This window comes from Lissotriton helveticus, chromosome 9 (assembly GCF_964261635.1).
Source record: "Lissotriton helveticus chromosome 9, aLisHel1.1, whole genome shotgun sequence".
Lineage (NCBI taxonomy): Eukaryota > Metazoa > Chordata > Amphibia > Caudata > Salamandridae > Lissotriton > Lissotriton helveticus.
Window position 1 is genome coordinate 1,274,622,505 of NC_136070.1, and position 23,189 is coordinate 1,274,645,693.

At 51.5% G+C, this 23,189-nt stretch overlaps 1 protein-coding gene across 1 annotated transcript in view; it reads left to right on the forward strand.

Annotated features, from left to right (window-relative positions):
• Window positions 1–23,189, forward strand: part of CAMK1 (calcium/calmodulin dependent protein kinase I) — a 411,042-nt gene that overhangs the window by 516 nt on the left and 387,337 nt on the right. The window lies entirely within an intron of this gene.

Below are 23,189 nucleotides of genomic sequence, written 5' to 3' on the forward strand. Positions count from 1 at the left end.
GGGGGATAACAGCAATGCACGTATTTCCTCGCGCTCGTATCTCAGTGTTGTCATACTGCACACCCCCGGAGAGGGGTTCCCTCTGCGGCCCCCCCCTGAGTTGCATCAACGCTCGCCCCCACCCACCCCCTCCATTCCAGCCTTGAAGATCACACGAAAATGTTACTGTAAATTGTTTGCTTCCGGGTCTGCGGCCCCCCCCCCCCCCCCCCACCCGCTTCCGATCAAGAATGTGCTTTATGTAGCTCTTAGAGACGCGCGTCTGCTGCTTCGAAGCGCTGCGAATAACAAGCGCTGTGAATAACGGGTGTCACAGACTGAGGGCTGAGGATTACACCTCCCGGAAGTGCCCTCAGCGCTCTTAGCACTCGATGGTCCTCCGGGTGATCGACCTCGGAAGGTTGAAAGGCTGGGCCGTCCTTCTTTCGGATTCCCACTTGTGACCTGCAGATGTCGCTGTGAGACTTTAACTCTCTGGGTGTTACAAGGGCCTGTTTTCATCCGGGGGGGGGGGGGGGGGGGGGGGGGGGGCTGGCGGCAGGGGTCGCCACCTGCCGCTTCTGAAGTGATGCCCAGTGGCGTCCGGTGCCTTCCACCCCCACAGACCCCACACAGTGCATAGGAGCCAGGACGGAGCTGGGGGCTGAGGCCAGGCTGTGGGGTCACGATGCACAAGGAAACAGGCAGCTGCGAAGGAGCGCTGGGAGCCTGGTCTGTGCTCTGCTCGAATGTATCTACACACGTGTAATGTGGCCCTAGTGGGAGAGAAGAGGTGCATGCTGGGGGGGAAGGGGGGTACTGCTGCTGCAGCAGCAGGCAGGGGGTGCAGTCCTGCACCCTGCATGTCAGACACCCTGACCCAGTGACCTCTTCCTGTCAGAGAGCTGCAGTCCTGCACCCTGCCTGTCAGACACTCTGACCCAGTGACCTCTGCCTGTCACAGAGCTGCAGTCATGCACCCTGCATGTCAGACACTCTGACCCAGTGACCTCTTCCTGTCACAGAGCTGCAGTCCTGCACCCTGCCTGTCAGACACTCTGACCCAGTGACCTCTGCCTGTCACAGAGATGCAGTCCTGCACCCTGCATGTCAGACACTCTGACCCTGTCACAGAGCTGCAGTCCTGCACCCTGCATGTCAGACACCCTGACCCAGTGACCTCTTCCTGTCAGAGAGCTGCAGTCCTGCACCCTGCATGTCAGACACCCTGACCTCTTCCTGTCACTGATCTGCAGTCCTGCACCCTGCCTGTCAGACACTCTGACCCAGTGACCTCTTCCTGTCACAGAGCTGCAGTCCTGCACCCTGCCTGTCAGACACTCTGACCCAGTGACCTCTTCCTGTCAGAGAGCTGCAGTCCTGCACCCTGCATGTCAGAAACTCTGACCCAGTGACCTCTTCCTGTCACAGACCTGCAGTCATGCACCCTGCATGTTAGACACCCTGACCCTTTGACCTCTTCCTGTCACAGAGCTGCAGTCCTGCAGCCTGCATGTCAGACACACTGGCCCAGTGACCCCTGCCTGTCACAGAGCTGCAGTCCTGCACCCTGCATGTCAGACACTCTGGCCCAGTGACATCTTCCTGTCATGGAGCTGCAGTCCTGCACCCTGCATGTCAGACACTCTGACCTCTTCCTGTCAGAGAGCTGCAGTCCTGCACCCTGCCTGTCAGACACTCTGACCCCACCACCTCTTCCTGTCAGAGAGCTGCAGTCCTGCACCCTGCCTGTCAGACACCCTGACCTCTGCCTGTCACAGAGCTGCAGTCCTGCACCCTGCATGTCAGACACTCTGACCCAGTGACCTCTTAATGTCACAGAGCTGCATTTCTGCACCCTGCCTGTCAGACACTCTGACCCAGTGACCTCTTCCTGTCAGAGTGCTGCAGTCCTGCACCCTGCCTGTCAGACACTCTGACCCCGCCACCTCTTCCTGTCAGAGAGCTGCAGTCCTGCACCGTGCATGTCAGACACTCTGACCCAGTGACCTCTTCCTGTCAGAGAGCTGCAGTCCTGCACCCTGCATGTTAGACACCCTGACCCTTTGACCTCTTCCTGTCACAGAGCTGCAGTCCTGCACCCTGCATGTCAGACACTCTGACCTCTTCCTGTCAGAGAGCGGCAGTCCTGCACTCTGCATGTCAGACACACTGGCCCAGTGACCTCTGCCTGTCATAGAGCTGCAGTCCTGCACCCTGCATGTCAGACACTCTGACCTCTTCCTGTCAGAGAGCGGCAGTCCTGCACTCTGCATGTCAGACACACTGGCCCAGTGACCTCTGCCTGTCACAGAGCTGCAGTCTTGCACCCTGCATGTCGGACACTCTGACCCAGTGACCTCTTCCTGTCAGACTGCTGCAGTCCTGCACCCTGCCTGTCAGACACTCTGACCCAGTGACCTCTGCCTGTCACAGAGCTGCAGTCCTGCACCCTGCCTGTCAGACACTCTGACCCCGCCACCTCTTCCTGTCAGAGAGCTGCAGTCCTGCACCGTGCATGTCAGACACTCTGACCCAGTGACCTCTTCCTGTCACTGAGCTGCAGTCCTGCACCTTGCATGTCAGACACTCTGACCCAGTGACCTCTTCCTGTCACCGAGTCCTGCACCCTGCATGTCAGTCACCCTGACCCTTTGACCTCTTCCTGTCAGAGAGCTGCCGTCCTGCACCGTGCATGTCAGACACCCAGACCCAGTGACCTCTTCCTGTCAGAGAGCTGCAGTCCTGCACTCTGCATGTCAGACACTCTGACCCAGTGACCTCTTCCTGTCACAGAGCTGCAGTCCTGCACCCTGCATGTCAGACACTCTGACCCAGTGACCTCTTCCTGTCAGAGCTGCAGTCCTGCACCCTGCATGTCAGACACTCTGACCCCGTGACCTCTTCCTGTCACAGAGCTGCAGTCCTGCACCGTGCATGTCAGACACTCTGACCCAGTGACCTCTTCCTGTCACAGAGCTGCAGTCCTGCACACTGCATGTCAGACACTCTGACCCAGTGACCTCTTCCTGTCACTGAGCTGCAGTCCTGCACCCTGCCTGTCAGACACTCTGACCCAATGACCTCTTCCTGTCACCGAGTCCTGCACCCTGCATGTCAGACACTCTGACCCAGTGACCTCTTCCTGTCAGAGCTGCAGTCCTGCACCCTGCATGTCAGACACACTGGCCCAGTGACCTCTGCCTGTCACAGAGCTGCAGTCATGCACCCTGCATGTCAGACACTCTGACCCAGTGACCTCTGCCTGTCACAGAGCTGCAGTCCTGCACCCTGCCTGTCAGACACTCTGACCCCGCCACCTCTTCCTGTCAGAGAGCTGCAGTCCTGCACCCTGCATGTCAGACACTCTGACCCAGTGACCTCTTTCTGTCACAGAGCTGCAGTCCTGCACCCTGCCTGTCAGACACTCTGACCCCGCCACCTCTTCCTGTCAGAGAGCTGCAGTCCTGCACCGTGCATGTTAGACACTCTGACCCAGTGACCTCTTCCTGTCAGAGAGCTGCAGTCTTGCACCGTGCATGTCAGACACTCTGACCCTTGACCTCTTCCTGTCACTGAGCTGCAGTCCTGCACCTTGCATGTCAGACACTCTGACCCAATGACCTCTTCCTGTCACCGAGTCCTGCACCCTGCATGTCAGACACCCTGACCCTTTGACCTCTTCCTGTCAGAGAGCTGCAGTTCTGCACCCTGCATGTCAGACACTCTGACCCAGTGAACTCTGCCTGTCACAGAGCTGCAGTCCTACACCCTGCATGCCAGACACCCAGACCTCTTCCTGTCACCGAGGTGCAGTCCTGCCCCCTCCATGCCAAACACTCTGACCCAGTGACCTCTTCCTGTCAGAGCTGCAGTCCTGCACCCTGCATGTCAGACACACTGGCCCAGTGACCTCTGCCTGTCACAGAGCTGCAGTCATGCACCCTGCATGTCAGACACTCTGACCCAGTGACCTCTTCCTGTCACAGAGCTGCAGTCCTGCACCCTGCATGTCAGACACTCTGACCCAGTGACCTCTTCCTGTCAGAGCTGCAGTCCTGCACCCTGCATGTCAGACACACTGGCCCAGTGACCTCTGCCTGTCACAGAGCTGCAGTCATGCACCCTGCATGTCAGACACTCTGACCCAGTGACCTCTGCCTGTCACAGAGCTGCAGTCCTGCACCCTGCCTGTCAGACACTCTGACCCCGCCACCTCTTCCTGTCACAGAGCTGCAGTCCTACACCCTGCATGCCAGACACCCAGACCTCTTCCTGTCACCGAGGTGCAGTCCTGCCCCCTCCATGCCAAACACTCTGACCCAGTGACCTCTTCCTGTCAGAGCTGCAGTCCTGCACCCTGCATGTCAGACACACTGGCCCAGTGACCTCTGCCTGTCACAGAGCTGCAGTCATGCACTCTGCATGTCAGACACTCTGACCCAGTGACCTCTTCCTGTCACAGAGCTGCAGTCCTGCACCCTGCATGTCAGACACTCTGACCCAGTGACCTCTTCCTGTCAGAGCTGCAGTCCTGCACCCTGCATGTCAGACACTCTGACCCCGTGACCTCTTCCTGTCACAGAGCTGCAGTCCTGCACCGTGCATGTCAGACACTCTGACCCAGTGACCTCTTCCTGTCACAGAGCTGCAGTCCTGCACACTGCATGTCAGACACTCTGACCCAGTGACCTCTTCCTGTCACTGAGCTGCAGTCCTGCACCCTGCCTGTCAGACACTCTGACCCAATGACCTCTTCCTGTCACCGAGTCCTGCACCCTGCATGTCAGACACTCTGACCCAGTGACCTCTTCCTGTCAGAGCTGCAGTCCTGCACCCTGCATGTCAGACACACTGGCCCAGTGACCTCTGCCTGTCACAGAGCTGCAGTCATGCACCCTGCATGTCAGACACTCTGACCCAGTGACCTCTGCCTGTCACAGAGCTGCAGTCCTGCACCCTGCCTGTCAGACACTCTGACCCCGCCACCTCTTCCTGTCAGAGAGCTGCAGTCCTGCACCCTGCATGTCAGACACTCTGACCCAGTGACCTCTTTCTGTCACAGAGCTGCAGTCCTGCACCCTGCCTGTCAGACACTCTGACCCCGCCACCTCTTCCTGTCAGAGAGCTGCAGTCCTGCACCGTGCATGTTAGACACTCTGACCCAGTGACCTCTTCCTGTCAGAGAGCTGCAGTCTTGCACCGTGCATGTCAGACACTCTGACCCTTGACCTCTTCCTGTCACTGAGCTGCAGTCCTGCACCTTGCATGTCAGACACTCTGACCCAATGACCTCTTCCTGTCACCGAGTCCTGCACCCTGCATGTCAGACACCCTGACCCTTTGACCTCTTCCTGTCAGAGAGCTGCAGTTCTGCACCCTGCATGTCAGACACTCTGACCCAGTGAACTCTGCCTGTCACAGAGCTGCAGTCCTACACCCTGCATGCCAGACACCCAGACCTCTTCCTGTCACCGAGGTGCAGTCCTGCCCCCTCCATGCCAAACACTCTGACCCAGTGACCTCTTCCTGTCAGAGACCTTAGATCAGCTGCCCTATAAAATCTGGAAAGAGTTTAAGGCCCAGCTATTTCCTACACTCCACCAGATTTGTATTCAGTTGCTTACTGACGGAGTGGTTCCGTCTCAGTGGAAGCAAGCTGTCGTGACTCCCTTGCTAAAAAAGCCTTCCCTTGACCCGGATTGCCCTAAAAATTATAGGCCCATCTCTCTCTTGCCCTTTCCCGCAAAAATTGTGGAACGCATAGTTAGCAGCACTCTCTCCAAATTTTTGGAACAACACAATTTATTGGAGGAGGCCAGTTTGGTTTTTGGCCGTCCCACGGCACCGAGACAGCCTTGGTGACCGTGATGGACGAACTTAGAAGGCGGGCAGACAGGGGTCAGCCAGCAGTACTTATTCTGCTTGACCTGTCGGCCGCCTTCGACACGGTCAACCATGGACTCCTGCTGAGAGGTGGGGGTAACAGGGTGTGCCATGAAACAGTTCCAGTCCTTTTTACTGGACAGACAGCAAGCGGTGTCTCTCTCCCCTTTTGAATCTGCTTTTACCAAAATCACGCATGGTGTACCGCAGGGCTCGGCCATCAGTCCCATGTTATTTAATATCTACATGAAACCACTAATGACGGTCATCAAAAAGCATAAAATCAACATCATAAACTATGCTGATGAGACACAGCTGATTTTCTCTCGAGGGAGATCCGTCAACTTCATTGGAAGTGTTTAATAGTTGTTTGTGTGACACGCCGTTGTGGTTGAGGGATAATTCGCTGCAATTTAATGCTGATAAAACGGATGTGCTTTACTGTACTACAGAATGGCTTCCCTCCAGGCTTCCCAGTAACTTCTGGCCCATGGACACCCCGACTGTCATTCAGCCTGTAAAGACTGTTCGTAACCTGGGCGTGACTTTTGACAGTAAACTAACTTTGGAAGCACAGGTGACGAAAACAGTGGGCTGCTGTATGGCCATTATTAGATCATTGAGGGAGATTTTCCCTCTGCCCCCCTTTGGATCGCACATTAATAGCACGTAGCACTATTCTCAGCAGATTAGACTACTGCAATGCCTTGCTGCTTGACTCTCCTAACTTCTTATTTGATAGGCTGCAGAGGATCCAGTCAACGGCAGCCAAATTAGTGCTTGGCTGGCCCAGAAGGTCTTCCTCCTCCGTGGCTTTGGCTGAATTGCATTGGCTTCCACTGAGACAAAGAGTCCAGTTCAAATCTCTCTGCCTAGTGTTCAAAGCCCTAAATGGGTTGGGGCCTCTGTCCTTTCAAAATAAATTTGAATGGTATGTCCCCATGAGAACTTTGCGCTCGTCGGGGCAAAGTTAGTAAAGGTACCCAGATTCAGGAAGGTGAGATCCGGTGTCAGATCCTTTGAGGTGTCAGCTGCAAAGCTCTGGAATTCTTTACCTCTGGAACTTAGACAAGTCAGTGATCACCTCTTTAGAAGGATAAAAACATGGGTGTTTCCGAAAATGTAGACAGTTGTCTGTAGTGTGGCCCTATACTTGCTATGTCTCTGAAAGTGCTAGCGCCAGGATGCCTGCGAGGTGACAGTGCGCTCTAAAAATATAATAAATAAATAAATAAATAGAATATCCCTGTTGCTGGGGGCGAGGCAGGGGGGCTGGTTTCACTGGCTTGTGAACACAAAGTGGTGGCTGGGGGGGCACTGTTTTAACATACAGGTCTAAGCACAGAGCAAAGGAGAAATTTGGAGGGAAAACTGAAAGTCATCAGCAATGAGAGGGAACAACGACAGAGTTTTGGACTGCAAATCCCACAATTCAACAGGTTAAATGGAAGCAATCATGGGCATGAAAAACCTCAAGTTTAAAACATAAAACAGGTGATCAAATATGCAATCACAGGCAGGTTAAAGCTACAATTGTAAACTGTAACAGCCACAGGTTTTGGGGAAGAGACGGCACTTGTCTGCCTCCTGGCCAGTTCCTGGACTCTGCTCACTGCAATCTGGGGCTGGTTCTTCCTGCGGGCCATGATCGGGGCCATATTAGAGAAATCAACAGTGAAAACAGAGCCAGGAGAATGCAAACAGGGCCACGCAGAGCCTGGTCTGACAGGTCGGTGCAGGACCTGTCAGACCAGCCCTCCCAGCACTGCCCGAGGGCCCCGGATGCTGGTCCGACCCAGCGCCCCTGTTACACACCTGAGGGTGCCCCCTGCGTGCCAGGTGGGACCCCCACCCTCCAGGCTCTGAGCTACAGCCCTGCACCCACCGACCTCCTGTCTCAGACCTGGGGGTGCCCCCTGCGTGCCAGGTGGGACTCCCCCACCCTCCGGGCTCTGAGCTACAGCCCTGCGCCCACAGACCTGGGGGTGCCAGGTGGGACTCTCCACCCCCAGGCTCTGAGCTACAGCCCTGCACCCACCGACCTGTCAGACCAGCCCTCCCTGCACTGCCCGAGGGCCCCGGATGCTGGTCCGACCCAGCGCCCCTGTTACACACCTGGGGGTGCCCTCTGCGTGCCAGGTGGGACTCTCCACCCTCCAGGCTCTGAGCTACAGCCCTGCACCCACCGACCTCCTGTCTCAGACCTGGGGGTGCCCCCTGCGTGCCAGGTGGGACTCCCCCCACCCTCTGGGCTCTGAGCTACAGCCCTGCGCCCACAGACCTGGGGGTGCCAGGTGGGACTCTCCACCCCCAGGCTCTGAGCTACAGCCCTGCACCCACCGACCTGTCAGACCAGCCCTCCCTGCACTGCCCGAGGGCCCCGGATGCTGGTCCGACCCAGCGCCCCTGTTACACACCTGGGGGTGCCCTCTGCGTGCCAGGTGGGACTCTCCACCCTCCAGGCTCTGAGCTTCAGCCCTGCACCCACCGACCTCCTGTCTCAGACCTGGGGGTGCCCCCTGCGTGCCAGGTGGGACTCCCCCCACCCTCTGGGCTCTGAGCTACAGCCCTGCGCCCACAGACCTGGGGGTGCCAGGTGGGACTCCCCACCCTCCAGGCTCTGAGCTACAACCCTGCGCCCACAGACCTGGGGGTGCCCCCTGCGTGCCAGGTGGGACTCTCCACCCTCCAGGCTCTGAGCTTCAGCCCTGCGCCCACCGACCTCCTGTCTCAGACCTGGGGGTGCCCCCTGCGTGCCAGGTGGGACCCCCACCCTCCGGGCTCTGAGCTTCAGCCCTGCCCCCACCGACCTGTCTGTTAGCTTCCTGCCTGTCCCTCACCGCGGAGGAGCCTGGGGGCAGAATCCGAGGTCACAGGTCAGACGTCTCCCATCCATGTACCCCGAGAGCATGTCCTGTTCTGCAGGCTTTCCTTCGGCCCCTCTGAGCACCCAGGGAGGCGGCGCCCTTAACACCGACAGGGGTGTGGGTTCTGGGGTTTCTCCACGAGCAGAAATATTCCCCCCTTTGTCCAGGGAGAGGGTAAAAAACACACTCGTGCAACCCCCTCCTGCTGAGCACTTACGCATGAGTAACTTTAGGCCTAACACTGTCACACAGGTGTAACTGCTTACACACCCGAGTACTCCTGGAATGCTTTGAAAGTGAAAAAGTATGTGATTGCACTGCAGACGTAAGCGTAAATGTACAGAGGGGGGTGCACCCGTTCTTCTGAGACCCCAGCCCCCCCCTGCAGTGTGAGTACAAGAGGGGGTCGGAGCTTTACGCAGGCTGTGGGCCCCGCTGCTTCTAAGGATTGTCGTAAATGTGGCTTTTAGAGTTCAGGGCTCGTGTCCGGATGTCGTATTCAGGCCTCCATTTTCTTGTTGGGTTTAGGGGTTAAAGGTCAGAAATCTAGCTAGACTTCCCATTCTTGGGTCTGGGATATGGATGTAGGGTTGGGATTCCAGGTCAGGTGAGTTGTGTGGGGGGGGGGGGGGCACAGTCTCGGGTTCCTGCAGGTGTAAGATTCTGACCAGGATAAAGCGGTGCAGTGGACGCGCTGTGTGGCCCCCCAGTATCCTGGCAGTGAGGGTGACTTACATCCGGGCCACTGGAATTATGCGATTGCGCAGTGATATTCACATAATTATAGATTTGCCACATAACCCACCATCTGCTGCGTAATCAGCAGAGTTTAACAAAAAAAATGTTGTTTCTAGATTAAACGATTCCAAAGTTACTAAGAACGCAGTGGGAGGCGCTTTGCAAAGGTTAACTGGTCACCTTTCTGTAGCTTGTTGTTATATTGAACTGGTACTTATTCGGATTAACTAATGCCAAGACAGTGTTATGTTTAACAAGCATCTGCAATGCAATAGGTCTCGCATTTAGGCACGTTGAGCCATTGGCATTGTAAATAACAATGTCTTTTATTTATGTTTTTATTTATTTATTTATTTTTTATTTATTTATTTTTATACAAGAAAACATTCGCAAACAGCTGTTACAGGGTTAGGGTGGGTTGAAGCAATTGCCCTTTATACATCGGTATTTATATAGCTAACCGCACGTGCCATTATTTATTGAAGACAAGAGAAAGGCAGACAGAAAGGAGCAGGAAGGCAAGGGGTGAAAAAAGAGACAGGAACAGGCAATGAGAAAGGTACATTCCTTCTTAATTACATCCGACATTGTGTGAAGATATTTGCGCTCGCGTGCAGGCACGACAGGGCTATATTTGGGTGCAACCATTTGGTTCCAGTTGGGTACGATTGTCTTGGTGGTACGATCATGGGGAGCACTATGTTTTTGTTTTTAAAACATAAATAAAAGGCATTGCCATTTACTCTCACAAAGGCGAGACCTATTGCATTGCAAAGGCTTGTTTAAAAGTGTGTGTGGGGGGAGGGGTTGCAAACAGAAGGTAACAGAAGGAAGACAGACGGGGAGGGTGTGGGGAAGCAAAGCTGTGGGTGCAGGTGTGGGGAAGCAAAAAGGATGGCGTAGTGGGGGAGGGGCACGGAGGGCAGAGGGAAGCAAACAACAGACAGAGCAATGTGGGGGACAGGGGGAGAAAAGCAAACGAGTGAGAGAAACGTTAAACTGGGGGTGAAAGCAGGGCTGGACTGACTACCGGGCAGTTTGGAAAGCTGCCGAGCTGGGGGCTGATTTCATTGCAGTGGGGGCTGATTTCGTTAATGGAGACCTGTGTGTGCTTCGAAATAATGAAAGCAAAACGAATTTCGTTTAGTACAAGCAGGTCTCCATCAACGAAATCAGCCCCCAGCTCGGCAGCATTCCAAACTGCCCGGTAGCCAGTCTGGCCCTGGGTGAAAGCACACCCTTTACAGGTAATCTGAGCCGAGGAGCAAAGCGCAGCGAGCGGCCACTTTGGAACTGGAACACTGCTCACTAAAGCGCTCCGATACCTTCCCGTTGGGTTCGCGCTTGCGGGAGGGTGTGTCCAAAGAGACTTTTGCAGCCAAAGATTTTCTTTCTTTCTTGGATCCATTTCACAGTCAGAGGAACAAACTGAGAAAATAGGGTAAGAGCCTTTTGTTGAAGTCATGGTTTTTAGCAAGTGAGCGGAGGAGCAAACCTAAAGCATATTCATGTTTAACTGGGGAGAGGATCGGTCGACCTCGAAGCTGGGGAACCGGGCTCGTATCTCGGCAACGCCGCTCAACATCCTGTGATTCTGGGCAAATCACTTAATCTCCCCCGTGCCGAACAAAAATGAATGTGTCCTTGTGTTAGAAAACTGGCGCTATGTATAGCGCTCTGATACCTGATATCTTCGGGTCTAGTTCGTGGTATATAAAACTAAAAAAATAAATAAAATACATAAATGTTGGTTCAGAAAATAAACACGCCAGATTAGCGGGATTTACATCACACACCCTTGACCTCCCTAAAGATATTGCTGAGTTGCCCCTTCTGTCTCCCATGGCCCCTGAAGAAATCCCTGTTTGCTACAAGTTAAATAAACAAGCCGGTGGGCGCAACTGCGCACAAGAGACCCTCCTGCAGTAAGAGAAACTCATTAAAGAAAGCTGTGCTTACAGACTAAAGAAGGCGTACCGTGTAACAACCGGACTAAAAGGGCCAGTCCTCATGGTAGGTTACAAATGAAGACAAGCGGTACTAAGGAGGGACTAACAAGCCTAATAGCGAATCAGAAGCCAGCATTTACGAAGGACAATGACTCAAGCCAATGACAAATATATACGGAGAGTAGGCGGGGCTTCAAGTGTATACTCCAATACAGCATGCCTCACAGAGCAGTGCCTGCGCTGCCCAGGCTCGACCTAAAAATGACACCATATTGAAGTAATACTATCAGAAATGTGCCACGTAATTTGGCTTTTCTTGCCGCATAATTCACTCAACCCCGCCACATCATTTGGCCCTCCCGTGCCACATAATTCCAGTGGCCCTGACTTGCACCCATCTTTTTATCATACGAGACTTTGCTCTGTTGAGTCTGCAGTCTGACATCACACATTGCTCGATAGGGGCCTGCCTAGTGTTAGGGCCATGGTGGGGGTCAAGTTCGGGGTTAGTTAGGGTTTGCAGGAAGAGCTATGGATGAGGAGGGGTTACCTTCAGATTATGGGCCAGGTTTTGCGACCATGTTGTTGTTGGGGCCAGTGTTGTTGTTGGGGCCAGTGTTGAGGTTGGGGCCAGTGTTGAGGTTGGGGCCGGTGTTGAGGTTGGGGCCGGTGTTGAGGTTGGGGCCGGTGTTGAGGTTGGGGCCGGTGTTGAGGTTGGGGCCGGTGTTGAGGTTGGGGCCGGTGTTGTGGTTGGGGCCGGTGTTGTGGTTGGGGCCGGTGTTGTGGTTGGGGCCGGTGTTGTGGTTGGGGCCGGTGTTGTGGTTGGGGCCGGTGTTGTGGTTGGGGCCGGTGTTGTGGTTGGGGCCGGTGTTGTGGTTGGGGCCGGTGTTGTGGTTGGGGCCAGTGTTGTGGTTGGGGCCAGTGTTGAGGTTGGGGCCAGTGTTGTGGGCGGGGCCAGTGTTGTGGGCGGGGCCGGTGTTGTGGGCGGGGCCGGTGTTGTGGTTGGGGCCGGTGTTGAGGTTGGGGCCGGTGTTGTGGGCGGGGCCAGTGTTGTGGGCGGGGCCAGTGTTGTGGGCGGGGCCAGTGTTGTGGGCGGGGCCAGTGTTGTGGGCGGGGCCAGTGTTGTGGGCGGGGCCAGTGTTGAGGGCGGGGCCAGTGTTGTGGTTGGGGCCGGTGTTGAGGTTGGGGCCGGTGTTGAGGTTGGGGCCGGTGTTGAGGTTGGGGCCGGTGTTGTGGTTGGGGCCAGTGTTGTGGTTGGGGCCAGTGTTGTGGGCGGGGCCAGTGTTGTGGTTGGGGCCAGTGTTGAGGTTGGGGCCAGTTGGGGCCAGTGTTGTGGTTGGGGCCAGTGTTGAGGTTGGGGCCAGTGTTGAGGTTGGGGCCAGTGTTGAGGTTGGGGCCAGTGTTGTGGGCGGGGCCAGTGTTGTGGTTGGGGCCAGTGTTGAGGTTGGGGCCGGTGTTGTGGTTGGGGCCGGTGTTGTGGTTGGGGCCAGTGTTGTGGTTGGGGCCAGTGTTGTGGTTGGGGCCAGTGTTGTGGTTGGGGCCAGTGTTGTGGGCGGGGCCAGTGTTGTGGTTGGGGCCAGTGTTGTGGTTGGGGCCAGTGTTGAGGTTGGGGCCAGTTGGGGCCAGTGTTGTGGTTGGGGCCAGTGTTGAGGTTGGGGCCAGTGTTGAGGTTGGGGCCAGTGTTGTGGGCGGGGCCAGTGTTGAGGTTAGGGCCAGTGTTGAGGTTGGGGCCAGTGTTGAGGTTGGGGCCAGTGTTGAGGTTGGGGCCAGTGTTGTGGGCGGGGCCAGTGTTGTGGTTGGGGCCAGTGTTGAGGTTAGGGCCGGGGTTGGTTCAGGGTCAACCTTGGGGTCAAGGTTAGCGCCAGGAGTGGGGTTAGCTTCAGTTATGGATGCTAAAGTCTCTGTTTCCACTGGCAGACGCAGACAAGTCACCTCCCTTCAGTGAAAGGAATCATAATTGTCTGTCTGGACGAGGGCTGTGGTTTGCACGAGGTGAAAGGCGCCATTGTCTGCCCTTGTTTCTTCTTTCCATAACAGTGACATGAGTATCTGCTGGTGCGTGGCGCGTCTCCCAGCAGCCACCGCGCGACGTGCCCACGGTCTGTGCGTCTGCTTTCCTTTCTTTCTTTATATTTAATATTGTATGCGCCTTAAAGCCCCTCACGTGGCCACTAGGCACGTTGCTCACCCTCGGCTGGGGTGCAGCTTGAAAGAGGTATCCTGGCTGGCCTGTGGTTCTGATGAAATTGCATCACATTGGCACATGGATAGCTCAGTGGGTTACGTTCCTGCAAGACAGGCTTGAATGCAAACTGGAAATAAAACATCTGCAATGAAATAGTTATCAGAACTCACAAGGATGGAAATGATTGACACCCAGCACTTGCAAATCACGAAAACCAGAGTGGCTAAGTGTGGATCAGACTGTTTCCTGACTCCAAGCACAGCCCTTAATTAAACCTATACCCTGCTTTGAACCATAACTCTATTATCCTAGCTGAAAAGCTAAACAAAACCACATATTTATCCAAAAAAGCAAACATAACTTGTAAGTGAAGTAACCAAAAGAAGAAATGTAGTGCTTTACACAACTTATACACGGCTAAATGATTGAGGCAACAATCATTTTTAACCATAATCCTATTTGCAACTCCAACAGAAAATTATTAAACTATAAATAACTACGTGACAATGCTTTTTCTTAATTACGACACATAATACATTTTGTTATAAGTTCCTCATTTTCATTACACTTTTGTTATGTTATGTATCATCATGTTTCTTCATTGTCATACAAGGCAGACTCAGCTATTCATCCTTCAGAGGCCAGGTAACTTTTCGAGGGGGGGGGGGTGTAGCTGGCGTAATTATCTCTAGCGTAATTACTTGTAATTAGTGCAAATTATTCGTAATCAGGGCACGAGTCAAGGGATGCCGTCTACCCACTGTCTTCATAGGGTGGACGCCGTCTAACCTGTCAGGAAGTTTCTCCCCACAGACATATACTGAGCTGGTCAAGGTGTCATTTTTAGACATTGGGACACATTCATCAGCCCCTGCACATTGTCATGCTTTCGACTTTAAGTACCTGCATATAAGAGCTATGCATGCACTATAGCAATGTCAGGTATGCTGGTTTGTCACAGTATTTACACAAATAACAATTTAAAGCCCGCTATTCTGTTTTATTTATTCTATAGTGCTACTCATCCAGATCTAGGGTCAAAGCGCTTTAAGTCACATGCACGCATTATACATGGAAAATAAATCATGTAAGAGTGTACACCTATGTACAGGATGTGTTACATAAGACAGTGAAGGTTACAAACTGTAGTAGTCACTGTGCTATATTACAAGGATTACAATTTATGAACTGCGAGTATCAAAAGGATCTTTGTGTTACAAACAGTAACCCACTAACCCATTTACATAAAATATAAACCTGGGATCTGCCTGTTACATAATGTGTTTTATAGGAAATGCCTTTAACTCTATGCTCCTTTGATTAAAAACTGAGACCAGACAAAACACAGATCTCTCCAGCAAATACGTTGACCTTCTGAGTTATCTTACCTTTATTGTTATTACCTACGATTTTCTGGGCGCAGTAAGATCTCTACAGCAGGTGCCTTAACCCCATAAAATATTTTAAAATGCAGACTTTGCAAACATCTGAACAGAATAGATTTAATGCCACTTTTCTCCTTGTTGCTAATTTCTTTGTGGCAGAGTTAAAAAAAAATAAAGGTAAAAGTTGAGGGCCAGATTTTGCACCAGGATTGCTTACTTTTTTGGCACATTCCCGACGCAAAACTGAATTTGCTAAATCTCGTAAAGTGCTATTAGACCTGCTAAACGTGTGTGGGGTTTAAACATCTGATGGCACTTTTGTGATGTCACCTCCTGTAAGGTCATGGGTTGTGATGCCACTTCCTGTGATGTCACATCCTGCAAAGCCTGAGAATGGGGTAGGTTGCACACAGGCTTCTTAATAGTGTTTAATTTGAAATTTGTTGCGTGCTACAGAGGTTTCACTTTTTAGACCATGAAGTGTTATTAATACAACCATACATGCGTTCGCTAAGCATAGGGGACGACCCTCTGGGCGCTGCAATGTTGATCGCGTCAGCGATTTCTATAGTTCATCAAGTGATATCCTCAATAATTTGTAAAGGACAATTATCCGTTAATAATAGATTATTTATTCATTTTATTTTATGAATATATTCTTTTCTTTTAGGACTACAAAGCTTTATTCATTCTCTGATGTTATCAAACTTCTTTAGCGAAATTCCCAATGCATTTCATGCCTACGTAGGCCCTTCATCAGGGGAAGTCTGTACAAAATGAAATTTGATTAACCTCATCGCTGCTGCCGACGGCCAACGGCCGTCGCGTGCACTACCTTTGGAGTGCGGCGCACGTCTGTTGCGGCCCCGCCCGCGCAATAGAACGTTACGCACTAGCGCGGAACGTTCGGGGCAGTTAAGGAGTTAAACCTAAATGAGGGTCCACATCCTAAATTCTAACAGTCTTGTTCATGCTATATACATCTTGTTGCGACTGTGTCAATTTAACCCCTTGAATGCTGGTGACGGAACCACTCCGTCACCAGCCACGGACGAGCTGTGCTGGTGACGGAGTGGTTCCGTCACGGCCCGGCCGCCACGCCTGCGCGGCATTAATTCCACAACTGCGCTGAGCGTTCCATTGAGCGGGCGAGGCCGTGACGGAACCACTCCGTCACAAGCACAGCGCGACCGTGGCTGGTGACGGAGTGGTTCCGTCACCAGCATGGCGGCGCCGCGTGCCCCCCCCTCCCCCCAGCGCCGCGGCGGAATTACCGCCGCGGCCAAGGGGTTAAATAGAAACCAGCAAAATAAATGTGAAATGCCATGCCTTTGAACTGATGACTCTGTTAGTTACCACATTCTGAAGTTAACGCAAGTGCAAGCGTGCTAGATATACCCGCAAAACAAGTGAATGTGATTTTGTCATAGTGAACAAAAAAACGGCGAACATAGCGATGTGCTTTCATAGACTCAACATGAATTTTGTCAAAACTTAAAAATAGTTTGTGGTTATAATCCTAAGATATATGTGGTAATTAATTAATTCAAAGTAAATGTGAACATAATATGTGTGTTGTTAAATCAATAAAGTTTCACGATGTGCTTCGCGGGAGATATGAAAGTTATGCCGCGTTCAAGTCAATGAGTCTATGAGTGAGCAGACAAGCCTTTCCGCTCCTCATGCTATGTATTGGGGTCTCACTTGCCGGTGGATGAAAACCGCGCTCTCGCAGTCAGGGCACAAGTCCTAAAAAAAGAAGTGGGGGGACGCTGACGTCACGACAGGAAGTGACGTCACGAAAGGTGGCTTGCACTCAGTTGCAGTTTATAGTTATCGAGCTCCCAAGAAAATACGTTCGGGGACGCCGTCCACCCGCGTGGTACCCCGACTCGAGCTCTGCTTGCAGTGTGTTCTAAGTTTCATGTAAAACGCCATTTAAATCTGGCATTTATCTACGATATTGTTGGCGGACTTGCGGTCACGTGACCCGTTCGCGGGAGAGCGAATGAGCGCCATCTTGTAGTGGATAGTGGAGAAGTCTGTACATAAGAATGTGTATCTATCACTGGTTCTTGAAACTTAGTTGATGGGTGTGAAATAAACGATTGTTATGTAAAGGTGAAAAGAATGAGAAAATCGGCTAATGGTGAAAATATGGCTGTGTTAAAAAAATTGTGGTGGAGAGAGTTGTATAACTGTGTCTAAAGTTTCGAATTGTGTTTTAAGTAGGATTATGTGCATATACTTATATCACAATTGTGAAAGGGCTACTACATGTATTATGTGGAAAAACAGTGAACGACGTGTGCAACCATTATAAAGACAAAGTATAGGGCTAAGTGAGTTATATAGAAAAAAAGCAGTGAACAGCATGTGCAACCAAATTAAAGGCAAAATGTATAAGACAGTTTCATGGTTCAAAAGTAGAAGATCACAGATAGCACGCAAATTCCAAGCGGTCATTGAGACCCTTTGGTTTTATTGAATCTAGCCTGTAGATCCAATCGTTTTCCCGCTGTATGAGAACTTTATTGTTGTTTTTTTCCCTAAATTTTTTCACAACTTCTAGGATCATGAATTTCGATTGTGCAATATTGTGTTGTCTCTCATTGAAGTGAGTTGCTACTGTTGATTTCATATTTTTTGTCCTGATGTTACTCTTATGTTCCAATATCCGGGTCTTTATTTTCCTGTTGGTTTTTCCAACATAAACCAAGCCACAAGGGCATTTCAGTAAACATTGACTGTCCGTTTGTGTGAAACGGAATCTGATATGTCTGTGGATTTAAGGAGTCCCTGAATGTTTCTACTCATTGCATAGGCGAACATGGGTTCATTGTTGAAAATTCCTTTTAAGTCTGGTTCACCAGTCAGTAACGGCCTATGTGTATGAATAATCCGTTTGTATTGATGACTCGTGGTGGAGTACTTCGATACTACAACGATTCTGGATTGAACTGTTTTTGTTGGTGGTTGCAAAAGTTATTTGCGAGTTTTGAGAGCACATTTTCTCACTGCTTGTTCTAATATTTCCTTCGGGTAACCACGTTCCTGAAAGCGACATATCATATTTTCAGTCTGTGTCTGTAATTCTGTATTGTTTGATACTATTCTTTTGACTCTCAGGAGTTGTGAAAGTGGTAGACGGTTTCTCAATGGGAGTTGGTGAAAACTTCTGTAGTGTAGGAGATTGTTGCGATCTGTGGATATTTCGAATAAGGTGGTTTCGATTCTGTTTCCTTTCCTTATCAAAGATACATCTAGATATGAGATGGAGTTGTTATCAATCTGATAAGTGAACTGTATTCGCTCGTTAATTGTGTTCAGATGTTCTAAAGCCATCATTAAATCCCGGTGTTTTCCTCGCCAAAGTATGAAAATGTCATCAATATGGCGTACGAATACTTGAGCATGTTTCTTCCAAATGTCTAAACTCAAGATGTGTTTATTCTCGAATACATTCATAAAGGTGTTGGCATAGACCGGAGCTGCGCAAATGCCCACCCTGCAAAGCTACATGTGGTGTCACACGCTGTGATGTCACACACCATGACGTCACTTGCATACAGACTAACCTGGTTAGTCCCCCCCCACTTTGTTTTTTAGGACTGGTGCCCTGCTGGTAATTATGCGAAATTGTGTGAGAAGTGTAATCCAGCAGTTAGCGCTAGTTTCATAGGCCTGCAATGGCTGCCGGGCCACCGAGGAGGGTGCTGGACCGCAGGGAAGTCCGGCCATTGTAAACGGAGCAGTGAAGGCGAGAAACAACTGAATTGAATTGAATTGAATTGAAAATAAATGTATAAACGCGCAACTTTGCCCAAAGGCATCAAGGCGCCTACAAAGAAAATCAGAAAAGAGACAAAGGCTAAAACCCAAGGCTAAGGATATGCTCTGCCAAATAGCCAAGTTTTTAAAGCCCTTCTGAAAGAAGGCATTGAAGGTAGGCTCCTGATCTCCAGGGGAACCATATTCCACCATCTTGGGGCCAGGTTAGAAAAAGCTCTGCCTCCCCATTTGGCTCTGCGCACCCGAGGTACAGTGAGGAGCAGTTTCGACGAGGAGCGGAGGTTCCTTTCAGGTGAGTACAAGGAGAGGAGGTTTTTTATGTCTCCGGTCTCCTTCTTGTTTAACGCACCGTATGCCAGGCATAGCACTTTAAATGAGATCCTAGCCTCAATTGGGAGCCAGTGTAGGGATTTCCTGGCAGCGGTCGCAGACGACCTTTTTGGGAGATCCAGGACAAACTTTGCCGCAGCGTTTTGCACCGATTGGAGACCTCGCAGCAGACCTTTATTGGCCCCGGCATACAAGGCATTGCAATAGTCGAGCCTAGATGTTATCAAGGCCACGACCGTCTGTTTTCGAGCTTGCACAGATAGATAGTATTTGATTTTGCGCAAGATTGCAATGATGCCCCAGCAGGTAGATATGGTCCGCCTTACTTGAAAGAGCCATGTCAAGGGAGGGATCAATCATGACCCCCAGATTTCGTGCTGCCCGCGTTGGAGCCGGGCAGGTCCCCAGAGATTCCGGCCACCATTCCGCCGACCAGATGTCATCCTTCTCGCCGAATACGAGGATCTCTGTCTTTTCGCCATTTAGCCGCAGTGAATTGTTAATCATCCAGAGGGCGACTGCCTCCATGCAGAGTCTAAACTTGGAGGCAGAGGAGCTGACAGACTCGGCGAGAGAGAGTAGGATCTGCGTATCATCGGCGTAGGATACTACCTCCATCCCAAAAGATCTAATAAGCCTGGCCAGGGTGGTCACATAGATGTTAAACAGGGTCGGGCTTAACGCCGACCCCTGTGGGACCCCCCCAATTCAGCGGCAGGGATGGAGATAGGAACTCTCCCAGCTTCACACTCTGTTCCCTCCGGTCCAGGAAGGAGGCTAACAAGCTTAACGCCTGCCCCTGCACCCCTATCTCCCTTAGACGAGATGTTAAGACGAGGGGAGACAGGGTATCAAAAGCAGCTGTGAGATCCAGAAGGATCAGCAACGTACTTCCGCCCCTATCAACCGTGGTGCGGATGTTATCAAGCACCACGGTAAGGGCGGATTCCGTGCTATGACCCCTCCGGAAGCCATGCTGCGAGTGATCCAAGAGACCGGCGGTCTCCAGAAAGGAAGAAAGGTGCTGGTGTAGGTGGATTTCCAGCATCTTAGCGGGGGCTGGGAGCAGCGAAATGGGGCGGAAGTTTTTCAGCACTTCTGGGTCCAATGACGGCTTCTTCAAGAGCGGCTTCACAACCGCTTTCTTCCATTGGGAAGGGAAAGTACCTTCTCTTAAGGCCATGTTCATTATTTGAAGTAGCGGGGGCAAGAGGGTCTCCTTGCATTGGTTAAAAATATGGAGAGGACAGGGATCGAGGGGCGAGCCAGATTTAGTCTTACTCAACAGGACTTCCAGTTCCTGTAAAGAAAGTGGAGGAAAAGTAGACAGCGAGCTCGAACTTGCATGTCCGACTGGTTCAGTATCGAGGGAGGTCTGGGGAACAAGAAGGACAGGTGGAGATACAGAGATCCTTTGGAGCTCAAGAGTCGCGACAATATCGTCGATTTTATCCTGAAAGAATTCAGCTATGTTATCACACAGCTGCTGTGAGTTAGTAACAGGATCAGGAGTCTTCAGGGTAATTAAAGAGTCGACGATGTTGAAGAGCTCTTTTGATGAAGTAAGAGCCCCAGTAAGATTTGAAAAGTATTCTTGTTTGACTCTAATGAGCTCCGTCCTGTATTCCCACAAAAGATTTTTATGAGATTCTCTATCCTGCATGCTCCCACTAGATCTCCAACACCGTTCCCGCCTTCTACAGGCTTGTCTCAAAAGCCTTGTCTCAACTGCAGGAGGGACCCCTGGGGGACCACAAATGGATGGACGCAGGGCCACTCTTACTCTCTCTGACTGAACGAAGGCAGGATTGGACTGACCAACAGGGCGCTCCGGCAATGCCCCGGGGGCGGGTCCAATCGGCCAGTGCGTGGGCCAGTCTCTTGGAGATTCCTCTGCTTGTTTTATTGCCTAGTGGGTGTTTTTTTAAAGGTTTGAGGCTTGTTCTTACTGTTGATTTACCTGATATTACAGAAACATTGCCTGTGACAAGCACACATGCATGCAGTCTCCCTTACCTTGCAAAAACACCTATGAAAAGTGGCTTTTCCAAGTTCAAACCTGCCCTAATGTCAAATGTGGGCCACTTTTTTTTAGTTTTCTGATTCACTAATGGGGACCGGTATTATTTTGGGGTCCCGACCTATTGTCTGCCCCAGTCTGACACTGTTTGAAGGGGTGTCCTTCAGCAGCAGAAGTCTGCTCAGGTCCTGGTGGAGAGTTACTCTAGCGCAGTGGTCTTCAAACTTCTTAATCCTGTGCCCCTTGTGAAAAAAATCCTCACCCCACCCTCAATTTATTTTCACCCATACGCTACTAAATTGACAATGTTTAAATATGTCTCGTCATATAAACATTGCAGGTCAGCTCTGTTGCTGTGTTTTACACATACTCCCTGTCAGGATATACATGACAACATTTGTAAGTGATGACCCATTACAAAGTGCTTTACTGCCGCTCATGTTTTTAACTACTTAACCGCGGCGCAAATTCCGCGGCGGTGCGGGAGTTCTATTGAGTGGGCGGGGACGCTTCAGCCAACGGATGTGCGCAGCACTACCGAGGTGGGGATCGCAACAGCCATTGGTCGACGCGCGCACGCAGTGGGTTAACACTCAAAACAAAACATGATGCCTCTCTTGGCCAGAGACTTGCGCCCTCCCAGAGAACATTTAAGGACCAGCCAGGGGGGGGCCCGCCCCCCAGTTTGAAGACCTCTGCTCTAGGGGATACCATGGTCTGCTGGGTGGAGGCTGCTGAGAGATTTTGGGGATCCTCGTTGACACTCATCCGTGGTTCTGAGTCAACCACCCTGAACCCCCACGGCAGCGGCCTCATTACCGTGACAAAGGAGTGACCGGGGCTGATAGAGGGACCCCCACGAATGACTCCGGCTGCCTAGCTTCTCCAGAACCTTCATGCAGGGCCCAGGATTGGCCTCGGTGTGTGGGACCAGAAGGGCCCAGCGGGGGATTCTTGGCGGCGTCATCATCGCGTCCTCTCACAAACTGTCTGATCTTGGACCATCACCAAGTGGTTTAGGCCTGACGCTTTGTACTATCGGGAGGACGATTTCTGGGACGACATCCACAATCCAATCATGCGTGAGGTGTAACGGCAAGCTGGTGAGTTTTAAATTCACCGTCCAAGATGAGAAGGTTCTTGCCTTTACCAAAGCTTCTTGAAGCAGTGAAGAATACTTTAATTACTTCAGTGAAGATCTTCCCAAATGTATCAGTCTTAGCTTGTGAGGTTCTGCTGTTAGGAAAACTGGGTAAACAGAATAACAATGCAAAGAGTTTTGTTTTTTGATATTAGTAGCTGCTCATTGCAGTGCCCAGGAAGAGTTTTTTGGCTCAGAAAATAGCTTTTTCTACAGAACAGTCAAGTGTTTATAAAATATTTTATCTCCTGGAAGCCTTAGCTTCCTCCTCTAGGCTCCTTTGCTGCGCTTTTGCCTCCTTATTATTTTCTCTGTTGATTTAAACCAGGTTGAAGAGGGCGGAAGTAGGCTGGACATGGAGCCACTCTCTGCGCAGGTGGGCGGGACTTCCTGTGACAGTTTTGGAAGCGTGACTAATGCGAACTAAGCCCTACTAAAGCGCCTTAAGTTGGCTGAGTGGGGTGCAGGCACTATTTTCGGACTAAAGTCCGCTCCTTAGAGTATAAGCGTCCTACCATTAAACGTTTATAGATTGAAGATATCACATTAGGGGCCTCCCACATACAATTTAACGTATTCTTGCCTTTAAAGATGGATTCTATCGCAAAATGTCCTTGGTCCATGGACTGGAACATGAGTTGATCATGGTACACTGCTAAATATATATGCGTGCACACACACACATGTACACACACACACACACACACACATGTACACACACACACACACACACACACACACACACGAACACACACTCACACGCGCGCGCACACACACACTGGTGGGAGATCCTTTTCCCACCTTGCCGCCAAGACCTGGAATACCTTCCCACTGAGCCTACGACAGACCCAAGACCTGCTGACCTTCAGGAGACTTCTCAAGACCTGGCTGTTCGATCAGTAGAGGCCCCCCCTCCC